Here is a 22,731-nt window from a genome sequence, read left to right as displayed (position 1 = left end):
TGTGAAATTATACAAAACAAACGAAAATAAAATAAAGCAAAATTAAATATATAAATCAAATGCAATTAAAAAAATTAAATAAGTAATAAAAAAAAAACATTTTTTTGGCAATCGCACAAACCGAGGATCGAACCTGGGACTTGCAGACTTGTAATACGCAGCTCTCACCACTAAGCTACCGCGGATGAATGGATCGACTGTTTGCGTGTTTGTTTGCTCAGAACACCAAGAATTTGCAAAACTAGCAGGGATACCCACCTTGTCGTCGGTAATGCAGTCACCATACTATTTCAAATAAGTTCTTATTCAATTTAAAATGGATTCCTATCTGAATTAGTATGGTGTCTGCATTACCGTTGAAAAGGTTTATGTCCATGCTAGTTTTGCGTATTCTCTGTATTCTACGCTTTCTGAGTCTTGCTCAGTGTTGTTAATGAAAATTCCTTTGACCCGAGTTATGGTTGGGAATCAACTCTAGGACTTAATCCGGATGAAATGCTGTTAATTCCGAATTAACGAGTTGATCCGGATCAATGCTACCATCTCTCTATGCTTTTAGTCCCCGATTTCAGTGGAAAGTGTTCGACGCTTTCCATTTTCTCTTCATCTAGGCTGTTTCGACAAAACTCGTTTGTTGATAAGCCCATTCATCTTACGTATGTGTGTTCTTGTTAGCCAGTGGCGCTGGATCTATCATCGTCGAGTCTGGGCCAGATTTCTCATGCTAACCCACATGTTGATTCTGTAGTCCATCGTCTGTGTTCCAGTTCGATGAAAAGGCGGCACATAGGCTTCGTGAGAGGTATTTTTGGCAGAAAAGGACGTGTCAGTACTGGCCTATTAATTAGCCCTACAATAAACTGGTATATTAATGTGTTCTGGAACCCAAATTAATTGCAATCAGTAGTTATTTTTTGTGTGTCTAGCTCGCAGATATCGAAGGTGCTTTCAATAGACGTCGAAGTCGAGCTTGTCGAGTCAGACAGCCCTGTCGCAGCGGAGTAGAGTTCCATAGAAGAATGAGTAGAGTCATCCCACAAAGAAAATTTCTTCCATCTCTAATTTGGATCACTGTCATAAAACATCAGCTGAAGGGGACTTTGAAAATGAGGTGTCCCAAGCGAATATTTCTTTCATTCGAAGCGGTCGCCTGACGCTTTCTGATAAAGTCGAGTAAGTAATCAAGGTTGACGTGAAATACGACGCTGTAATATATGTAAGCCTACCATTGGGGAAAGAATGAGAAAGGCATCAGTAACTCTCGACTACTGCAGGATGGGCAATTTTGTAATATACCCCAAAATTAGGCTACCAGATCACTATCCAGTCAAAAGTAGCTGTCGTTAAGAAATCTATCGATTGGCTGCTAAATTGCGTGGCGTGGGCAAGGAAGGTAACCGATAGCAAAGCGACATCCGGGGCCTTGGGCTTGCTCACTGCGTGATTAAAGCTAATATGGAAAATCCTGGCCTTTCTTTTAGTTGTGTCTGATTATTTCTTAAGCAGGAAGGTCTTCCTAGTCAAAGGCGGTTCGGAGGTGATCAAGGATTTTTTTTGAGCGTTGCTTTTTGCGCGCGTTGTTTTGTGTCTGGTACCAAAAAAAATCTATCTTGAATGCCCAATATCGAGCTTGTTTATTGAATCTATGGATCTTTAACTAACTTAATTTTACTATACGGTTGAGCAGCATTTCAAATTCTTTACGGAAAATACATAGACATCAGTGGACCCGAGTATGTCGGTGTGGGCCCGGTAAAGCTCTCCCTATTTCTGCAGTGACTTAAGGCTCCACACGACCAAGAAATGGACGCATCCACATATCGATCACTATAAAATTTTGAGTGACCTTACTCAGTTTCCTGCAATCGAATACATCCTACCCACACACTGTTCGAAACTCGGCAGAAGAGTTGGTGGTGTGGTTTATTCGGAATAGTTGCGCATATCAATCAGCTACGACTTCCTGACTACTGCAGTGGTTTTCAGATGGAAATGATGGCTTTCTCAAAGTCCGCCTCACTGGTGGAGTGCAATACATTTCCACTGACAGCCAGGCGACAATTAAATCCCTGAGAAAAATGTTGCTGACTTCGCAAGTATGTAGTCAGTACAGCCAATTTCTTAACGAGATGGCTGAGACGTTCACAACACACATTGTTTGGGTACCTGGCCATTGCAAAATCCAGGTAAATGGCAAGGCTGACAAACTTGCGTTTCATGGAACGACATTGCGTGGTACAAGGGATACTTTCGGAATGGAACCGATTGATAAAACAATCTGGTCAGCCATAGACGCTAAACCTAAGTCTCTACTTAATCTAAGGAAGCAGGACATTCGCATAGTGACTGGAGTTCTCACCGAATATCATCTGATTGAAATACATGCAGCTAGACTGGGCGCAATCTGGAACGACTACTACGGAAGCTGCATGGTTGAGAACAAAGACAAACTATCAAAAATCTTCTCCGTCATTGGCCGGATCTATCAAAATGGAACATACAAGCTCTTGACAGCTATTACTTCAATAACCTCAATGACCTCAAAGCGATGAATGTTGGAAGCCTATGCACTTTTTGTTAACACCAAGTGGTTTATAAGCTAAGTGGATAAATGCAAAGTCATGCCGTATCACAAAGGACCCTGAGTCTAAACGATTCCACATAGGACGGACTGCCGCCCAACCCAACCAAACCAAACCTAAGGCTCCCACAAGTTTTTTGCCTGGACTAACTAATTGCCATAGACTTTCCTTATTCAATTATTAATTAATCTTTAATTGTTTTTGGCCAGAATATAAAGGTATTTTGCTTTGGCATCAACGCAGTACAAACTTAACGTTCGAAAGTCAGAGTTTTGCGTAGCCGTTCTAATATACATAGTTTCTAAAGAGAAGGTTTAATTGAATAATAACCACTGCCGACTAGGTATGTATGTAAGCAGTTCCCCAAATAGCATTTGTGACTTCCATTTATGTCCATTCAAAATTAATGCCATTCCATAACCTGTAACAAATTTGCAACTCATTTTTGCTTGTGCAGCACAAAAAGCTGACCACAAATTCGACTAATGGATATGGATTATGTGGACCTTATCAATTAATGGAGAATATTTAGCGCATTGTGCTTGCCACGACGTATCACTCAAATTTCGTTGCCGAACTGTCAGGCATAGAATATGTGGATTATATGTACATATGCATGTATCACTCACATTTCGTTGCCGAACTGTCATGCATAGAATATGTGGATTATATGTACATACCTATGTATGTATGTACATTAGGCTGCATCACTCTTCTTACAAAAAAAGTCGGTTGTATTCTTTAATAAGAATTTTAAGAATTCCGAAAAAAAAATATTTCGAAAAAATATTAAGATTTGTGTGAGTTGCACCCAGTTGAAATTATGAATCTCCAAAAATCGAGTTTTTGAAGTGAAACCTGTTTGTTTGTTTGTTGTAACATCATACAAATTCCCCAAAGAGTTTTTGGGGAGTGTTGCTGGAGTGACAGTCCTTGGGCAGATGAAAACCTGGGTCGTTCCGGTTACGCACACCCGACTGTCGTGGGAACCAGGGTTGCCACTGACCACACAAAATACTTACCATCCCCTCGAAAAAAATCTACCAAATCCAGATAATATCTATCAATTTCGAACTTTCTACTCTGAATTTTACAATATTTTTGTGTATACATTGAATTTTAGTACATATAACCAACAATGTGCAGCCCGAAATTCCCACTGATTAATCTTTTTTTTTGCCTAAGCTCTTTTGTGTTTATTTTTTCATTTAACAATTGCCAGCGAGCGTTGATTTTTTCAATTTGTTTGCGTGCGAACAATCATAGTGTGTAATCACATACCTGTCATTTGTTTATTTTTATTTGAAAAATCATTTAAAATAATTAGGCAGTAAAAACCTCCTTAGGATTCCAGTAAAATGAGTTTTGAGTTTATGTTCGCCTTCGAAAAATAATGCCATAAAGTAGACTACACTTTTTTAAAGAAATTAATAATATAAAGGCAACTACGTAAAATAAAGCGCTAGCGAAACGCTTTATTTGTTTTTTAAACAAAATACTTTAACAAAAATCTACCAAAAGGAAACAAAATTTACCTTTTTACCAAGCCAAATTTTTTCTACCAATTTTGGTAATAATTTACCAAAGCTCCTTGCATTCGCTTAGGATTACATGCAAACATCGATGTAACGAAAAAGGAAAATGCGACAGAAGAAGGGAAGTGTTGGGTGGAAACGATTAAGGTTAATATTAAGACCAAGATTTATCCTACGACTAAGATTTGGAATTGGGATAAGGATTAAGATTGGGATGGGAAATGAGATAAAGGTTTAGATTAACCTTAAGATTAAGTTAAAGATTAATACTAAGATTAAGATTTCAATTAAGACTAAAATTGAGCTTGAGACATATGAGATTAGGATTAAGAAATAATATAAAATTAATATTAATATTACGTTTAAGATTAAAATTACGATTCGGATTAAGGTAAGATTGAGATTAAAATTAGAATTGAGATTAAGATTAGAATTCAGATTAAGAATAAGATAACAATTGAGATTAAAATTAAGTTTAAGATTAAGAGGAGGAGCACGATTAAGACTAAGATAACGATTAAATAAAATTAGTTTATAAATATACATATTTATTTTTCCCAAAAAATCAACTTAGATGATAGAGAAGTTTAAGCTTATTAAAAGGTCTGCATAAAATGTTATTAACGGAATCAAAATAATGAGATTGTTGGATATATTCACAAATTGGTATAGCCCACATAAATCTCAATATTTTTCCGACATAATTTGGCGGCAGTCTTAAAAATATAATAAATTTTTCACGGCCGTTGAAAAAAACCGCACCTTTTTTGGTGAGCCATCCTAATGTGCTTGCATAAATATGTGAACTAAGAGGCATTCATGCCATGTACATAAATTTGTATTCATACACATGTATGTATGTTGCTTCGAAATGGTTGATTCGCCAATAATTGTTGTTGGTATATTTATTGCTTTTGTTGCCGTGCTCTGATGTACAGTCCATAGTTGTAATTGCATACTGTCAGCAAAAGGTGACAAATGTCAACAGTTTAAGCGAAAGCAGCGGAAAACGTTAGCTGTAATCGCTTGCCAACGCGCCGAAACAAAAATAACAACAACAAAATTTCCTAGAAACATAAATATAGCAGAGTGCGCTGCAAAATCCGCAAACAACGAGTACCGAATTCTATCCTAATTCTGAAATTTCGGTTTAAAAATCTAAAACCAGAAGCATACAAAATGTGCTGAAATGTGTTGCATATACTACACTTGTACAGTTAGAAACATATCTACCAATGTTGTATGTATGCACACAAATATTTAGTACTTGCCTTGCCATCCACCATTGCCTCACACTTTTGATGCTTAAACTTTGGTTGCGGCCAAATTAGAGGTTGAAATTCGATTCAACAGTGCATTTTGTTGCTTGTGTAATTTGTGTGTGTCTGTGTGTTTTTTTTGGCTAGCTAGCGCTTGATAGTTGGGACACCCATGAGCCCCAAGCACGATATGCTGCTGAGTGATGGCATTGGTACTAACTACAGTGGTACTTTGTTCGTATCTTTTTGGACGTGTATGCATTTCCGTATATACCCCACAACAAAACTGGTTAGTCAAAATATGCTTACTACCACGATACGGAAGTCAGGTACCTTGATCGTCTCCAACCGTTTAAGTTTGAAAGCAGCCATCTAAAACAAACTTCCAATCAAACAGAACAAAAAAAACTTGACTGAGACTGCTTGTTTCGATAGCAACAGCGAAAAACACTTAAAGGATTCCAACTTGAGGACAAATACCTGGAATGTCTGGACCCTTGATGGGGTAGGTGCCTCTAGTTGGCCGGGTCAATGTCTTCGGCAAGGACTAAGCTAACAGCGCCGCCATTCAAGAAATGCGATGAACGAGGCAAGGCATGAAATATGTAGGGCCTTAGAGACAGAAAGGGAGATACGCAGTGAAGGATCCGGTTTAAAGGAGATTATTCATTTGCGTTCACGGTCCCATGGAAGAAATGGACGAAGCGACTAAAGGCATAATTTGTGAACGCTTGGAGGGAGCAAGTGGTGGGCAAGCAAGAGTTGTTTGGTTCCGCCACGACGAGAAGGTTTATCGACTTCGAAGCAGCCCAAAATATGGCTTCGGCACAAGGTTCTAGCCTAAAAGAACCCACGCAGCTAACATGGCTGTCTCCCGATTGAAAAATGAGAAATCAAATAGATGGCATGCTTATAGTGAATGTTTAGGACGTATATATAAGCCGAGGACTAAACATTGACTTGGATGGAGATACCCGCCGGTGAGCGACTAAGAAAACAAAGAAGGCTCGAAATTGAATGGCTGCAATTACAACACATCCCCAGTATCTTTGTCACTCTATTCTCGCACTTGATATCTAAGAGCACTGGAACCGTACCTCATGTTGACTAGTTACCCCCGCCGCAGAAGTAGTTGGATTTAAGTGAGACCGAAAGACCAACTGGTACGACTAGGAATGTCACGCTGCACCAGAGCAAAAACGAAGATCATACCACCTTCCCACAGGGAGCTAAAGAGGGAAGCCATAAAAAACTTATTTTCCGTAATACCTAAAAAGAGAGATACCGAAATATGGAAAGCGAGGAGCTTGATGCCGATCGATAGGAAGGAAGAACGCCTGAAAATGTATCCAAAAATTCAGCGGTTTATGGAAGATTCCAAGACTAAAGCAAATGCATGTGAGAAAAAATATGATGATCTAGTTACCGATATCCAGAAAGTACTTAAATTATGGAGGGAACATTTTTCCGCTGTGTTCAGTAGTAGAAGAAAGTGGTAAAGATGAACCCGAACCCCCAGTCTATGATGTCCCCCCGCTTGACTATGATTAGGTACGAACATCAATTGCACAGCTGAAAAACAAGAAAACCGGTGGGTCTGATGACCGGCGAGCTGAGCTACTGAAGAGCTGCTGGTCAAAGGGTTCTATGCCCAATCCAACAGTAGGACTACCGTGTCATATCAACTAATTGCCGGTAGATCAACCTCTTAAACGTCGGGTGTAAGCAAAACACCTTATCAGTATGGCTTTACGCCTAGTAACCATAGACCAGATATTCGCCTTATGTTAAACATTGGAAAAGATCTGCGATATGATTATCGCCAACACTTTAGTTTCGTCTCTTATAAATCGGCTTTGATACCACGCAATTGTCTATCTTTAGAGTATCCTCGTGCCCAGACAGGGCTACGCTCTATTGTTGAAGTTCTTTAATTTTAAGTTGGAAAATATATTAAATAAAAGTTGAAGAACGAAATCCGCTGGCAAAAATGGGTTCATAAGAGTGTATGTACAATTAGCTTTTTCATGTTGAAAGTCAAATGGATAGGGAGGTGAGCTAGGACAAGACAAAGTAATAATAATGAATTTCCAGCGTATCTGTTCCTTGGTACACATGACACTATGGACAATTAAAATTTCGCGGACTTCATTTATTTAGAAGACGGCATTGGGCATGGGCTTAGTAAATTGAGCTGTAAAGTTCTCTCTTGACGAATGAAAATCATACTTCATCTCCGTGCTGGTATAAGACGCAAAATCGTGGACAATGACAGCACCTGAAATATTCTGAGGTTTTGCAACTGGCATACATTTAATCACGATCGAACTACTAAAAGAACACTGTCTAGAGCTGGTATATTTTTTTACTTGTTTGATTTTTTCCTGCAGGGTTATGTTAGTGTGCATATGTACATGCGTGGCATTCGAATCTTGCTTTTATGTAAGCTGGATACGAGCACTGCCTGGCGCCATAATACACTCAACACTTCCCTTTCCTGTTGTTTGTCGTCTGCTTCTAATATTCACCCTACCCCACTCGACTAGTTAGGGAGTGATACTTTCAATTTGCCCATACATACACAAATACTTGTGTATGTTCATGTGTGTACTACATACATATGTATATCCATATGTATAGTTCCTTTGAAATAACGGAGTCTCTTTTGTGATGCATTTTCCATATTTTTTTTTTGTACTTCCTTTTCCGCTCATCACTTGCATTCACATATCTGGGGGGATTTCTACAGCTTGTGTTGTTTTGTGACTGCTGTCTATTCAGCTGCAAGCGAAAACTGTTTTTACAATTACTACTAGTTACCCAAGTAAAAGTTTTTAGACAAGTTTAATTGGGTGACAACATGAGCCAATTTAATGGAGCTACTTCACTTGTCTACACTCAATGTTATCTGGAAAATTATTGAGTCCAGTTTTTAGAAGTATGTAGAATGCGAATGTTGCCAAACTTCAACAAATGCAAATTTGCTATAGAATATTGAAATGAAATTTTGGTGTCCTCAATCATGGATTTTTTATGTGTTCCAAGATGCGCCATTATTTTCCAAAACCAAATGCAATTAACGTTCCCTCATAGATGGAAAGGTCGCACAAGTTTTTTACTACCAAAATAGTTGGGATTAGCAAAAAGAACTCTTCTTTGTACAATTTGCTATGTTGAATGGTGGACAAATATTTTATGTGATCGGTGAACGGAAAACTGTTGGTTGGGTGTTTACAAGCGGCGAATTTTGGTTGAAATAGACAATCGCGTCGTGAGAACGGCGGTTCAACTAATCGATTCCAATGAATTATCTGTAAAATCGCCTGATGCAAACATCGTATTAGGAATTATGGAAATTCTGCAATGACTATAGTTTTAGACTGATACACACTTTCAAATCTAATACTAAATTATTGCCATTATGCTGGGCGCGAAATAGATGCGGGTATCAAAACCGGTTCCTGACCCACCATTCTTAATGATATGTTGCATTAGTAAATTTTATAATTGTTTTTTGCATTTACATTGTATAGTCCAAGTACATATTACATATATTTGGCTGTATTTAGTTTAGTAATACGGGTTTTGTTCATAGATGGTAAGCGAGAAAAATGTGTTGAGAACCACTGCACTAAACTGTGCACTATGACTTTGCGTTATAGTTATTATTCAGTTTTTTTTTTAATTTCTTGTTTTTTTTTATTATTTTTTTCGCCACGACTGATGAAAAATGTTTGAGTTAATTGAGCACCAACCAAGCGCACGCTGGCATTGAATTTTACGCGTTTTTCAGCCAACTTTGATGCATTTCCATTTCTTTTTTTAAATTTCCTTTTCTCCTGTTTTTATTGCTTTGGGAATTGTGTATATGTTTGTATGGACATGCATTAACATATACATATTTCCGTTTTTGTTGCTGTCCATTCAAGTTTGTTTATTTGTTTTTTTTTCTTTTCTGCGCTTTGTTTTCATTATTAATATTTTTTTCGCTCACCCTTTTTGCAGCCAGTGCTGCGAGGTATATATACTACATATGCGTTGGTTTAATTGAAAACTACCATTTTTAGTATTTATTTTTTTATCTTCATTGACTTTACTCTTTTGTGAAAATTACAATTCCACAATATCCGAGTCATTCGAGCTGTGAAAAAAATGAATTTGTATACAAAATAGATTAATAAACAGGAAATAGAGAATGAATAGCACATTGATGGCAGAAACGCGCACACATAAACTGTGGCAAGAATGGTGTTGGCAGTATTTTAACTATAATTTTTCATTCGTTTAAATAAATGCTCTGCAACACTTGCCGCATGCTATGAAAAATATTTGCAGAATTTTCAACATTGCCTGCTTGTGAATTGAAATGCTCTTATTAAGTATGACATAAAATAGTGTTGGGTAAAACTGTATTTATTTAATAGTAAGTGCTGCGTAGAAAAGTATTTAGCTATGTATGTTGTAGTAAATAATTATTTGATTATAATCAAGCACCACTGATATGCTTATGTACTTAAGTAATTTGAATGCCACTAAATACCGATTATGATAATATTTATATACTTTCAGTAAATTTATTTTCTTATTTTCACAAAACTAAATAGGTACTAAATAGAAAAGTAGTTGCTTTTACCTAACGAAATACCGAGTACAAAAACACTTAGGTATTTTTGGCATCACAAAATCTATATACATATTTATATAGTAGTAGTAGTAGTAGTATAGTTAAATATTTGCAAGGCTTTTAAATAAATTTTTTTTTTGTGTTTTTTAACCTACTTCAAAAATACGAGGAGGTTGTCAATTCGTCGATTTTATTTTTTTATGTATGTTACCGCATAACTTTGGACCACGTTAACCGATTTATATAATTCTTTCTTTAAATGAAAGGTGGTACCTCAGAGGTGGTCCCATACTAATTTGGTTTATATAATTTTTATGCAGAAAACAAAAGCGGCTTCAATTCTAATATACAAATTTAATAGTTACGCTAATTTCTTCATGACCCAATGATCGGATCTCAATCAAATTAGTATGGAACCACCCCCTGGTAACACTTTTCCGATAGAAAAAGAATTATAAAAATCGGTCGACGTGGTCCAAAGTTATGCGGTAACATATGTACATAAAAAAAAATATATATTCCGACGAATTGATAACCTCCCCCCTTTTTTAAGTCTGTTAAAAAATGCTTCATGCTTTAACCAAAACCATATAGGAGTAGTCCACTTGCAAACAGCGTTATGTGATTTTATAATAGAAAGCCATAAATTTGAAAAAAAAACACGACGACAACAAGTAACATTTAAATTGAATCTTTTTTATTATTACCTGAAAATTTGGATAAATAAGAGCCTTATAAAATTGTAACATAACATAACATGTCATAAGATAACATTAACAGTCTATACGACCTAAAGCAGTTTTCTAAGTTTATCAGAAGATGGATACTTTTGAATGTTTATAAATAAGTATGCTAGCGACTTTTGGAAGAAGACTTAACATTTGATCCTTTTTTTTCAGAATATAAAAAGATTTTGCACTCTGTTGCTAGTGGACATGAAACTACTTTAAATACTGGAACGTAATCCACCAAAAACTAAAAATCGAAAAATAATCGGCAGAGAAATAGTCGCTAGAATGAAAACTGAAATTTAATTTAATCAAACACAAGTTAAATGAAACTAATATGTATTGATATGTGGGTGTCAAAAGCAAAAATAACAAATCTTTTGTTTGAGCTTTTAGAGTATTTTTGTTTAAAATTTAAATTAAATTCAAATTATTTAATCTGTTAAACTAATTATTACAATTTGGGTATCAATCAAAAGGTTTTTGAAAATCTTTATTTTTAAAGTATATATAAATTTGTTAGCTTTCTGGAGTGACCGGTTTTGATTACCGTTAAACCCAATGTATAATTTTTCCGTTTTGGTTATTGCTTTTTTTTTTAACTACGAAAAATCATATGTGAAGTTCAGAGCAAAACCGTATTCAAATGAAAAAAAAATAGTTAAAACTAAGTCCTTCTATGTATGACCTGTTCTTCCGAAAACGGAAAGGTAATGACTTGCAATAGGGCCTGTTTCATATAAAAAGTAATTCAGGAAATTATGGAGACGATTAAGGCCCTCCAAATTCCAGAGTTGGCTTTCGACAATTGCTTTTTAATTATTTTTTCTACTGGGAATGCTTACGAATATTATTTATTCAACACACGTACACAGGTAATTAAACTAATGTGTGTATAACGAGTGCAACAGTCGTAGCAACAACTGAAACATGAAATTAATTTGTGTTATTGATGATGCGCCTTGCTAGTGTTGAACCAAATTGCAGTGGCGTGTAGTCATGTACGTAAGAGCACATGTTTATGTTGTACATTGAATATATATATATATATATATATATATATGTATATGTATATATATATATTCACCCATTGCAGCTCTTAATTCATACACATATTTACATGCGCAGGGATGTAATTATACATATATATACATATGTATGTATATAAAACTAAGGTGATCCGCTTAGGATTTTTAGTCCTTTTTATAACGAGCTTTCTTTGTTTATCAGCTTAGTTGCATGAAACGTCTTTTACTTTAATAAGGTAAACTTTATTTTCATTCAAGACGATGGGTTGCGCTAAAAGAAAACAACAACACATATTTCCATAGTAATTTCTTTTACATTTTAATCGCTTTTGACGCTGCTAACTTCAGTGAGCTCTTAAACCGAATAAGTCACAGTACCCTCGCTGCAGCTCCCTACCGGTCAGTCCAGATCCAACGCTCCTCGCGGGTTGATTACTGCAAGGAGGAAGTGAGAACAGCCCCTAGCGGCTGAAATTCATAAAAACCCCAAGGGGCTGTAGGTTTGTACAAGATTGTGGTTTCAAAATGTCTATAAATAGAATTCGTAACAGCTTCTCAAAAGGGTAACAAACCACTCTTACCAACCAACGAACCTTACGGCTCTCTGAGGTAGGAATATAATTGCACTGATTAAGGTGCTGGGACCATATATGTTATACTTCTACATTGGCAGTTAGTTAACTTCCCAATCTGTAAGCATTCCGAAATCGAAGCGAGACAGTCTAGTACGGTTTTTGTGTAGGTTTATGTACGTGAATGCCGTTTTCTTTGAATGTGTTGTGTACATGTTTATTTATAAGCGAATGGGTTCCTTTTCTTTTGTACTCGTTTATTGATATATCTGTACTGAAGTGTTTTAGGGCGGTACTAGCTCCCTGTAGTCATATGTGCAAGTTTTAAACTACCTCACAACTAGTATGAACCGCATGCCCAACTAGTCAGCCAACTATCTTTTTTCCATGCAATCAACTGGTATTTTTAGCATGGGGATGTCCTACGAGATGGCAATTGTCAGATTTCGGTCAGAAATAAACCAGTATCATACTAGTTAAAAATTGACAGAAAAATGCTAGTCCAATTATGGACCAAAACCAGTACTTTGGGAGTCAAAAAATGAAATGAATTCATGAATATACAATAAAAAACTTTTGATTAAGTGCACTTTAATATATTACACATTTTTATTTAGCAGCACTAGATTTGCCAATAATTAGTGTTAAATTATACAAATCGGTCAAGCCGTTTCGGAGGAGTTTGACCACAAGCACCGTGACACGCGATTTTTATATATTAGAAGAAGATTTTCTAAAAATTCAGTCTAAAAAGTTGAAAGTTTTGATGAAAATTTGTCGAATTTTTCTAAGCTCTTTATAGAAATTGAAAGTTTCATTTCTATGGTTTTGGTTAAAGCATCAAACATATTTTTATAAAAAAATAACAAACAAATTTTAGCTTTCAAAACCTTGCAAATATTTTACAAAAACCCACTTGTACACAGTTTTGCCGCTGAGACACGTTAATTTAATTTGGGGTAGTAGATTACGGATCGGCACACCATTTTTAAATATAAGGCAAATTTCCCAAGATATTTTAATTTTAAGTTTGCATTATGAATGAAAAAAATTGAAATTTTAAAATGGATTATTTTACTCATACAAGTACTGCCATCTACGATATCGATTTTTACCATTAGTGGCTTGATTTTTTTACAATAGAACCGGCTTAAATACAAATGAAAAAGTAAAAAGCATTTGCGTTTTTTTATAATAAATTATTGTTGCAATTTTCTTCCTCATGTGCTAAATTTCAAAAATTTTGTGCGACTTTAAATAAGTAAAAGATATCCAAATGTGGTACGGTTTGAGCTAAAGGGAGTTGAAGTTTTCTTTTATTGATATTATTAGGGCTCAGATCCACTTACCACTTTCCGACCTAAAAGATCACTTTCCGTTTAATTTATTGCGGCCTTAGCTCCAGCGATGTTTCGAGGGTTAGGACCACAAATATATACTGGTGAGAGGTGAAAACAGATGCTACTCAACAAGGTTTTAAATCTTTAGACACTTTCGGGTCACCTGCAAAAGACGTCAAGGCCAAATAAATAGCCCTGTAGGTGGCGTGATTTACTGTTACAAAAACTAAAATTACAAAAACTAAAACTTATACATACATACGTAGCTGAAAAAAACTAGCGAAGTCTGAGAGATAGAGAGAACTTTTTGCTCCCAGAGAGTCCGAGCCAATAGCGGCTATGGGTTAATTCGCTATAACTCAGTGAGAGTTGAAAACCAAGGTGAATGTATGTATCCACACGCAAAATCTATTCAGGTTAATAATAAGGACGAATAGGTATTGAAAATGTTCTTTTCGAAATTGAGAATGTGGTCGAGTGCATATTAGTCCCTAACATATATTTTTTGTTCTCTTTAATTTGATAGTAATATTGTTTTTCCACATTGCACTGAATTTTTAAAATAATTTTTTGAAGTAATTATGTTTTTCAAAATATCAAAGTTCTTCAAAAAAAAATCCTGATGGCAGAGAGAATAACTACAAACGCAGTTTTAATATATTTGGCCCATGGGTTCGCGAATATATAAAATTTTTTGGGTGTAAAATTTATTGTCGCACGGTGTAATAGGTGGCTAGGTATGTGTAGCCAATGGTAACCATCAGTCACAACCTCTGCATGATTGTAAGTCATGTAGAGCTGCAATGTGATATTTGAGAAGTGTGCAAAATGTATTCTCATATGCAGCTTTATTTCGGGTAGGTATCAGTTGATTGAGGATGTAGCATACTACTTAATCAGTAGAAATTGCAGGTCGCCGTAAGCAATTACTTTCGCACCATATGGACAGATTTTAAGCAACATTGAATTGATTGTATTTTCTAAGTGGTGTAATCATTCCCATTGAAACTGCGTCTCCATTAACGAGGAGGTAATTCATCTCTAACAACGATTGACGAAGTGCGAATACTGTGTCCCAGATAAAATTTCATCTGGAATTTCCTCCTTCATTAGAATCACTCTTCCAAAAGATAACCGAGTTATAATTTTTTTACTTTACGATGCATTTTATGATAATATTATGTACATAGACATATGTATGTACATACATATGCCTGCGTAGAATCTCACGTATGAAGTTACTTACACATAATGACATGTTGATTAATGATACGTCTAAATGTTATCCATTTGGTAAGTATTTCTGGGTGATGTGCCTGCATGCGTGTGTGCTGTGTGCGCTTCACTTTATCTCTATTTTCTATGAACTCAAGTGCTTGAAGTGATAAATGCTTATTTAAGCGATGAGACTTAGTAGTAAATAGGTAAACATTATGTGCGTGCTTAGTTGTGTACGGACAAGCAGAAACTTAGCTGCTAGATGCTTAGAAAATTAGCTTTAATTAATCGGGAATGAACCGAATTGAAATTAATTTAAGCTTATTTGGGTGATTGGGTTATTATTATTGTAATACAAGAACTTCTTAACACTAAAATGACAGTCAGCGATCATTTAATCAATTCTACTACATACGATTCACAGCCATTAATTTTATTGACACTTAGTTGTTACTCAAATTTATAAAATTTTTAAGACATTTTTGACTAAATATATATATTTTTTAAATTTTATTTTATTTATCTTTTCTAGGTCTAATCATCGTCTAACGATCTGTTCAGTCTGCTAGGTAAGTGAAGTTATTTTATTATTAATTATTTATTTAACCATTTGCCATTGTTAACTATTTTTATAGGACCCCTAAAACCCAATTGTTCGCGCATTTGGTATCTGGAAAAGATTTGAAAAATCTGAAGTACTCAAATTTATTCAAAGATGAACCGGTAATAGCTGCCTTTCTACAGGCATTGATGAAAATGTAAATGGTTCGCAATTTGGTGACATTTCTCTGGATATTTACGGGATTTTGACCTGTGCTCTTTCGAGACTTTTTCTTAATTTTCACGATTTTCGATGTTGGAATATTTTCGGAAATTTGAGTACTTTTTCATAGGAAATATCAAAATTTTTTTTCAGTATATCTTCAGGACCCTTTTGTTTGCTGATTTTTCGTGTTTTATCTACATCAACATAGCAAGCACCATCAACAACACTAAGCGCCGTAACCTCTCAGATGCATAATTCGTGGCTTTAACTGAAACCTCCCCTGTAAGTGAACTGTCCCAGTAGCGCTGAACTTTCCAAAGGCCTTCGGCGCCGTTTGTTATTCCATGCCACTAGCATACATTGCGACATCCTCTTTCCTACAGGGACTAAAGCCGTGGATGTTCGACAGTCGTCAGTACTTTTTCGAGATTAAACTTATAAACAAGGACTAATTAAATAGGGCCCAACAGCGTGGTGTCCTTTCCCACTCCTCTTTAAACTCTCAAGTTTCGTGAGCCATAGGGGCGAGTTTCACTGATCCAATGCGCAGAGGATTGCTCGCTTCTTCAACAAATTTTAGGTGGAACAGATATTAGCTTGAAACAGAAATAACAATTGGATCGGACATACAGCCAAGCAAAGCCAAGCCATTAATTGAGAAGAATCACCACCTTTACCACCCCTGGCCCCGTGAATGCCGTCACCAAAGTTTAGAAGGGCTACCTCGAGAGACCTGCGTTTCTCTGGCAAAACTTAGTCTGCAACGGCTAAACTCCTCCTTTCCCAGATCTCAGAAGACAACGGGCCTTAAGGGAGCTTAAGCTCCGACTCGAGTTTCAGTACAAGTTTGAGATCACTTCATTGGTGCAAAACTTTAGTCTGAACTTAAGCTGACTTTTTATACATGATACCCAATAGCTCTCAAGGCCTGCGCGAGTGGAACTGTGTAACTTTGAGAATCTGTTTCATAAAAAGTGTTTAACTACTCAGATGATCTACCTAGTAAGACAACTCCTCTACATTTATCAAAATGAAAAACATTAATTTTCCAGTTAAAACGGTCCTAATGCAAACAACTTTCGGGCAAAGAAGAAACTTTAAATGTAAAATACGCAGTTTTCTCTTTTTACCATTTCAATTGCCTTACTAAGTACTTATTACACATTTGCTGTATTATAATTTCTATTGCACATTTCCTGAATATTTACTTTCAGCGACTTCTCGCTTTTCAGAGCTTATTTCCATTTTAATTGAATTTTGCATATTTCTGTACGCTGGCAAAACGAACTCTTTCGCTTCGTTTTCAATTTAAGAACTGGTTTATTTGTGCACTCATTCATTTCTTTCAGCTAAAGATACAGGAATAGATACATATATAGATTAAGGTGCACCACTCTCATACAAAAAAATAAATCGGTACTTTTTTCATGAGAAATATACAATTTATCATAGTAAAGACTCCGCCAAAATATTTCGAAAACATATAAAGATTTACCTCAAAGGCGACATTGCGACATTCGAACGGAAGCGAACACTAAATACCCGGCAAGCACAATAATCATACCGATTGATCGAACGGTTACCGAGATATACATACATATGTGGTCATAAGTGAGCGGGGCCACGCCCATTTTTTCAAAATATTTTTTGCTAAAGAATTATTGCAAACATCAATTTTAAATAAATTAACTTCGGTGATTACTGATTTATCGAAGATTGCGTATTTCTCTAAATTACCGTTATATGTGTGATGTGGGCGTGGTTATTGTCCGTTAGTTGTTGTACTAAGTTTGGGAAAAATTGTTGGAGCGGTTACCGAGATATACACATGTAATCATAAGTGGGCGTGGCTACGCCAATTTTCAAAAAATTTACAATATTCTAATTTTTCGTCTAAAAAGTGTTGTAAATATCAATTTTGATTGATTTTGCCAATTTTCAATACCATCCGTCCTACGCTGAATAAAAGTACACATACCAAGTTTCGTTAAGATATTTAAATTTTAACTCGAGTTATCGTGCGCACAGACGACGGACGGACGGACAGACAGTCGTCGCTTATTCGATTTCTTTTTTCATCCTGGTCATTTATGTATACATTTGCCTATATCTATCTCGATTCGTTTTGTCTGTTACAAACAACCGTTATGTGAACAAAGTTATAATACCCTTGTGCACAACTGCGGCCGGGGCATAAAAATATTTGCTCTAAAAAATTATCTTAGATGATAGGAGAGCTTAAGGTTAGGAGGTCTGCATAAAAATGGTGAATCTTAATATTTTTCCGAAACATTTTGGCGAACGTCATTATACAAATATAAAAAATAATTTAATGATGTTAAATTTTATTTCTGTGCCCATTTCGTTATAGCTCGTTATTTTTTAAGCGAGTTGAGGTATTTAGGCCGTTTAAAACTATGAAATTATAAAATCTCGTCTGCGCGCTAGGCATACGAAAGATATCAATCCCTCTAAGTAACCTTCTTGGAGGTGCCACAGCGGGTTCTAATATTTCCAACTCAAATTTAGTAACCTGGCCTTGATAAAATACCACTTCTCATTACTGTAGCAAATGCCTCAAGAGAGCTTTAGATTATAAGGCCGAACCCGGCTCTCCCTTTTCCATTTAATGAAATTTTTTCTATCAGTACGGCACTTATAAAATAAATCTCCATAACAAATTTAAAATACTTCCAAAGATTTTCTATCCTTCCAGAGATATGTATTAAGAAATTTTTAATATGTATGGGAGGCGACATGCCTCCTTTTTTAATAACTCACATTTTTTCCATGAGCAATTGAAACATTTTGTATACACAACTCCATACCAAGTTCCAGTATTCTTCCACAAACACTTCCAGGGATATGTGACAAGAAAAAGTCAATTTGCACAGAAAGTGCCACGCCCTTTTTCTTATAACCCTAATGTTCTTTCATGAATTTAGAATTGATTTTACATATCCCAGTACCAAGTCCAGTACTCTACCATGAACACCTCTAGAGATATGCAGTATAAAAGTAAATTTGTACGGGAGGTACCATGCCCCCTTTTCGAATAACGCAAATTTTTCTCCATGAGTATGGAATTAATTTTGTATACACATCTCGGTGCCAAGTTCCCATCCTCTGCAATAAACACCTCAAGAGATATGCAGCATACAAAAATCCATTTGCACGGAGTTGCCACATCACCCTTTCCAATGACTCTCATTTTTCTCCATGAGTATGGTATTAGTTTCACATACATACATACATATGTATTTCCATACCAACCTTGAGTACTTTACCCCAAACATTTGAAGGGATATGCAATATGAAACTTTCAGTCAGTATGGGAGGTGCTACGCCTCTTTTCCACAAACGTCCATTTTTCTCCGTCAATATGAACCTGATTTCACACAGTGTTAGCAAACTGTTAATCTGATTAACGATTAAAAATGACCGATTAAAATGTTAATCGCGTTTGACGATTAAAATTAATTAGTCGTTATCAACTGTACGATTAATGATAACATTTTTTGAATCGTTAATCGCTGGCTGCGATTACGTTTAATTACTTTAAAACATTAATCGTTAATCCAATTATAAATAAAATCTGATTAATTTGTCTAGTTTGTCCGAGTTTGAAACCAAACACCAGTTATAGTAATTATTTTGTGTTTTACGCTTATAAAAAGCACATAATATAAAAAAATTATAATTATTTTTATTAGTAATACATAAACTGGGAACTTTTACAATCCTAGTTTGTAAAACGTTTGTTGGTATATATCTTAATGAAAATGCACATCAAATTTCTTAGATGGTTGAGGAAACCCGACTTAGCCATTCCGGATTAACTTGCTTTGTATGCACAGGGAAATTCCAGTATAACTTAATTAATCACCAAACCTACTTGATCAAATTAAGAGTTAATGATTAAAAATTAATTTTTTAATCGCGGTCACGATTAAAATTAATCATGATTAACTGTAATCAGATTGAATTTAATCGTATTAACTAACTTATTAAAACATCAATCGATTAATGCCATCATTGATTTCACATAGATATCACTATACCAAGTTTCAGTTCTCTCCCACAAATACTTCCAGAGATATGTATGTAATATGAAAATTCCAATTTGTATGGGAGGGGCCTTGAGTTATCGGACTTACTTTCAGTCTAACACTATCCTTCCGAAATCCGTAGTAAGTGTACTAAATTTCGTTCTGATCGGAAAACCGGTTAAGGAAGTAGCCTGTTTTTCATTCCAGGTCATAAACCATCTTTGAGCAAAATTTCATTTTCAAACAAGTGGCAATTCTTAAAAAAGTAGCTTATTTTCCAGTCTAGGTCATAAGCTATCTGTGTGCAAGCTTTCATGCAAATCAGTTCAGTCATTTACGCGTATTAATTTAATTAAACTTTCGTAATACGTAATAACTCTTAAAATAGTAGCCTATTTTCCAACATAGGTCATAAGCTATCTCTGTGCAAATTTTCATGCAAATCCATTCAGTCGTTCCCGCATATTAAATAAATTAAACTTTTTTAACAGGTAGCAACTCTTAAAAAAATAGCCTATTAACCAATCTGGCCCATAAGCTATCTGTGTACAAAATTCCATGCAAATCCGGTTAGTCGTTTCCGCGTGATGATTTCCCAAACATCCAAACATACAAACTTTCACATTTATAATATTAGTAAGATTTTATAATTCCTTTGAAAAAAACGCAACTTCTTTTTAGTGATGCGTGCTATTATACACATGTACATATACAGTTAATAAGCTTAGACGAACGCTGGAGCGGAAATATCTAAGAAAATGTATGTAAAACGAGTTTGCAAAAGTGGGTTGAGGTCCTTCATTTCTATTTTAAAAATTTGTGGCGAGCCGTGGCCTAAAATTACCACACGATTCAGAACCTTGCGCCAGAGAAGAAGAAATATGAAGTGTAATAAGTGAAACAAACAATCAAAGGCCAACGGTGGCAAATCGAAAGTGCGCCTAAGTTCAATTGGTTTGGTTGGCAAATTAAAGACAGCTGGTAACTTTCGGCTAACGAACAATTACATTGAAATACGTTTACTCTCGAAAAGTCAAAAGGTTGCGGTGATGCAGAGGAAAACTAGGGAATTGCTGCGGTGCGAATTGCAATTTAATGAGTACGATGAGTGCCACTCAGCAAGCACATATGTATGTATGTATGTATGCCAGACCCGTAGCCAGGAACTTTTTGCGGGAGGAGCTTAACAGCAAAAAGCAAATGAAGTATCTAACAAATTGTATGCAGTAAATATAATTATAAGATTTTCTGGATGAAAAAATAGGATCTTGAATGATATCGCAAAAGGTCGCTTACTTATATACCCCGATGCACTTGAATAGGCACTTTTGAATATCTTGCTTTGGAAAAATCTCTCAGTCAAATTTTGTATTAAAACGTCGATGCACGGATTAAATATTATAACCCCCGAAATATTCTACAGCAGACCCTTGGAGCCTTGAGTATAATATAAAATTCAAATAAATCTTTGGAACACTGGAATGCAGATCGAAAACTTTCCTTGAAAAAATTCATCAGCTTTTTCCTTAGTGCGATTGATGTCATAAAAAAATCAAGATAGTTTTCTTGCTGAAAACCCCACTATGGAAGAATCAAGCTGAACAGCTTTTGCTGTTAAAAGAGCTGACGCTTTTGAAGATATCGACTACGTTTTTCCAGCGATTTCTTCCAAACCAATGACGATGCATTCAAAAAGTTCGACAAAGGTGTTGATGTAGTCATTCCTTTCGATGAATCTTGTATCACAAAGATGCGGGTGTTGCTTCTTCTACTTTCCGGAGCGTAATTTTTATAGCCTCTTGAAAACTTTTGTTCGCATATGAATGGTTTCACTTGACCGACGACTCCAAAACAATTTCGAATCGAAGGAATTGACAAAGCATCTGACAGAGAAAGGTTCAATCGATAATTTCCACAGTAAACTGATATTGCTTTTGGATATGTTTGCTTGATCCTCGCTTGAATTCCACTCACATGATCAACCATATTTGTAGCTCCATCATATCCTTGTCCAACAAGATGAAGCTCTTTACATCGCTGCAATATGACATTTGTCATATTTTCCGAAGCGGCCAAAAATAAACGGACTCACTAATTCTGAAAAAGTAATTGTGCAGATTCATTGCAAAATATCTAACTAACCCAAATCAAAAAGAATATTTGAATATTTGTGGATGGGACTAGTTTAAAACTGACCTGTTAAATAAATAATGATTAGTAATCATTATGATTATTCATTAAAGCATGTTTTGGGGTAACCATTTAATGATTAAATACGATTATTTGCACCTTTTTATTGACTAACATTTCATTAATTTCAAAAAAAGTTTAATTAATTAATTAATTAACTTTAATTACATAATTATATTTGATTATGTGCAATTATTTTTGTAGTTATTTAAATATATTATTAATATAATTATTTAATCGTTTTCCATTTTTTTGATTTTTTTTTAATTGCATGATTAATATAATTATTTGACTTTTTTAATTGTTTTTGATTTCTTTTAATTCTACGATTAATTGATTATTTTTGTTTTTTTTTTAATTTTATTTCAACTTGTGAATTATATATTGTACAATGCTCGGGAATGTAATTTCTGTGATTAATGCTGTTGTGTTGAACGATATATGAGCTATTCTTTTTTAAGTCGGACGGACTTCGTAAAAAAATTATGTCATGGCTCCGATTCGCTTCAATTTTTTTTATGGGATCTATACATGAAATAAGCTAACACGTCTGCGAGGAATTTTTTTTTTCTTCGGAGATATGATCTGTCAAAGGTTGCATTTTTTCGTGATTCTGACTAATCATGTACTTCTTCAAATCGTTATATCTCGGGTTCTGCTCATCGTAGAGACTTCAGCTTAACGTCGTTTTAAAGTTAAAAAATGGACTTATTATTTCTATATATATGATGGTCAAGATTGCCCTAAAGCTAATTTAGCTATTAACAGCTCAACTTTTAGAAGTCGTTTTGCATAGTGAAGACCAGTAAATTAGGGATTCAAAATTATACTATCGTAATC

The 22,731-nt window shown here is 35.2% G+C and overlaps 1 protein-coding gene across 1 annotated transcript in view; it reads left to right on the top strand.

Moving 5' to 3' along the window:
- Positions 1 to 22,731, top strand: part of LOC118733932 — a gene marked incomplete in the record, with an annotated part of 328,743 nt that overhangs the window by 55,174 nt on the left and 250,838 nt on the right. The window contains 1 exon segment of the mRNA XM_036463569.1: positions 15,419 to 15,455.

Source organism: Rhagoletis pomonella, unplaced genomic scaffold (genome assembly GCF_013731165.1).
Source record: "Rhagoletis pomonella isolate Grant_MI unplaced genomic scaffold, Rhpom_1.0 Rhpom_scaffold_00002, whole genome shotgun sequence".
Taxonomy (NCBI): Eukaryota; Metazoa; Arthropoda; class Insecta; order Diptera; family Tephritidae; genus Rhagoletis; species Rhagoletis pomonella.
Note: the sequence above shows the minus strand (reverse complement) of the source record. Positions and strands in the feature narration are given on the sequence as shown.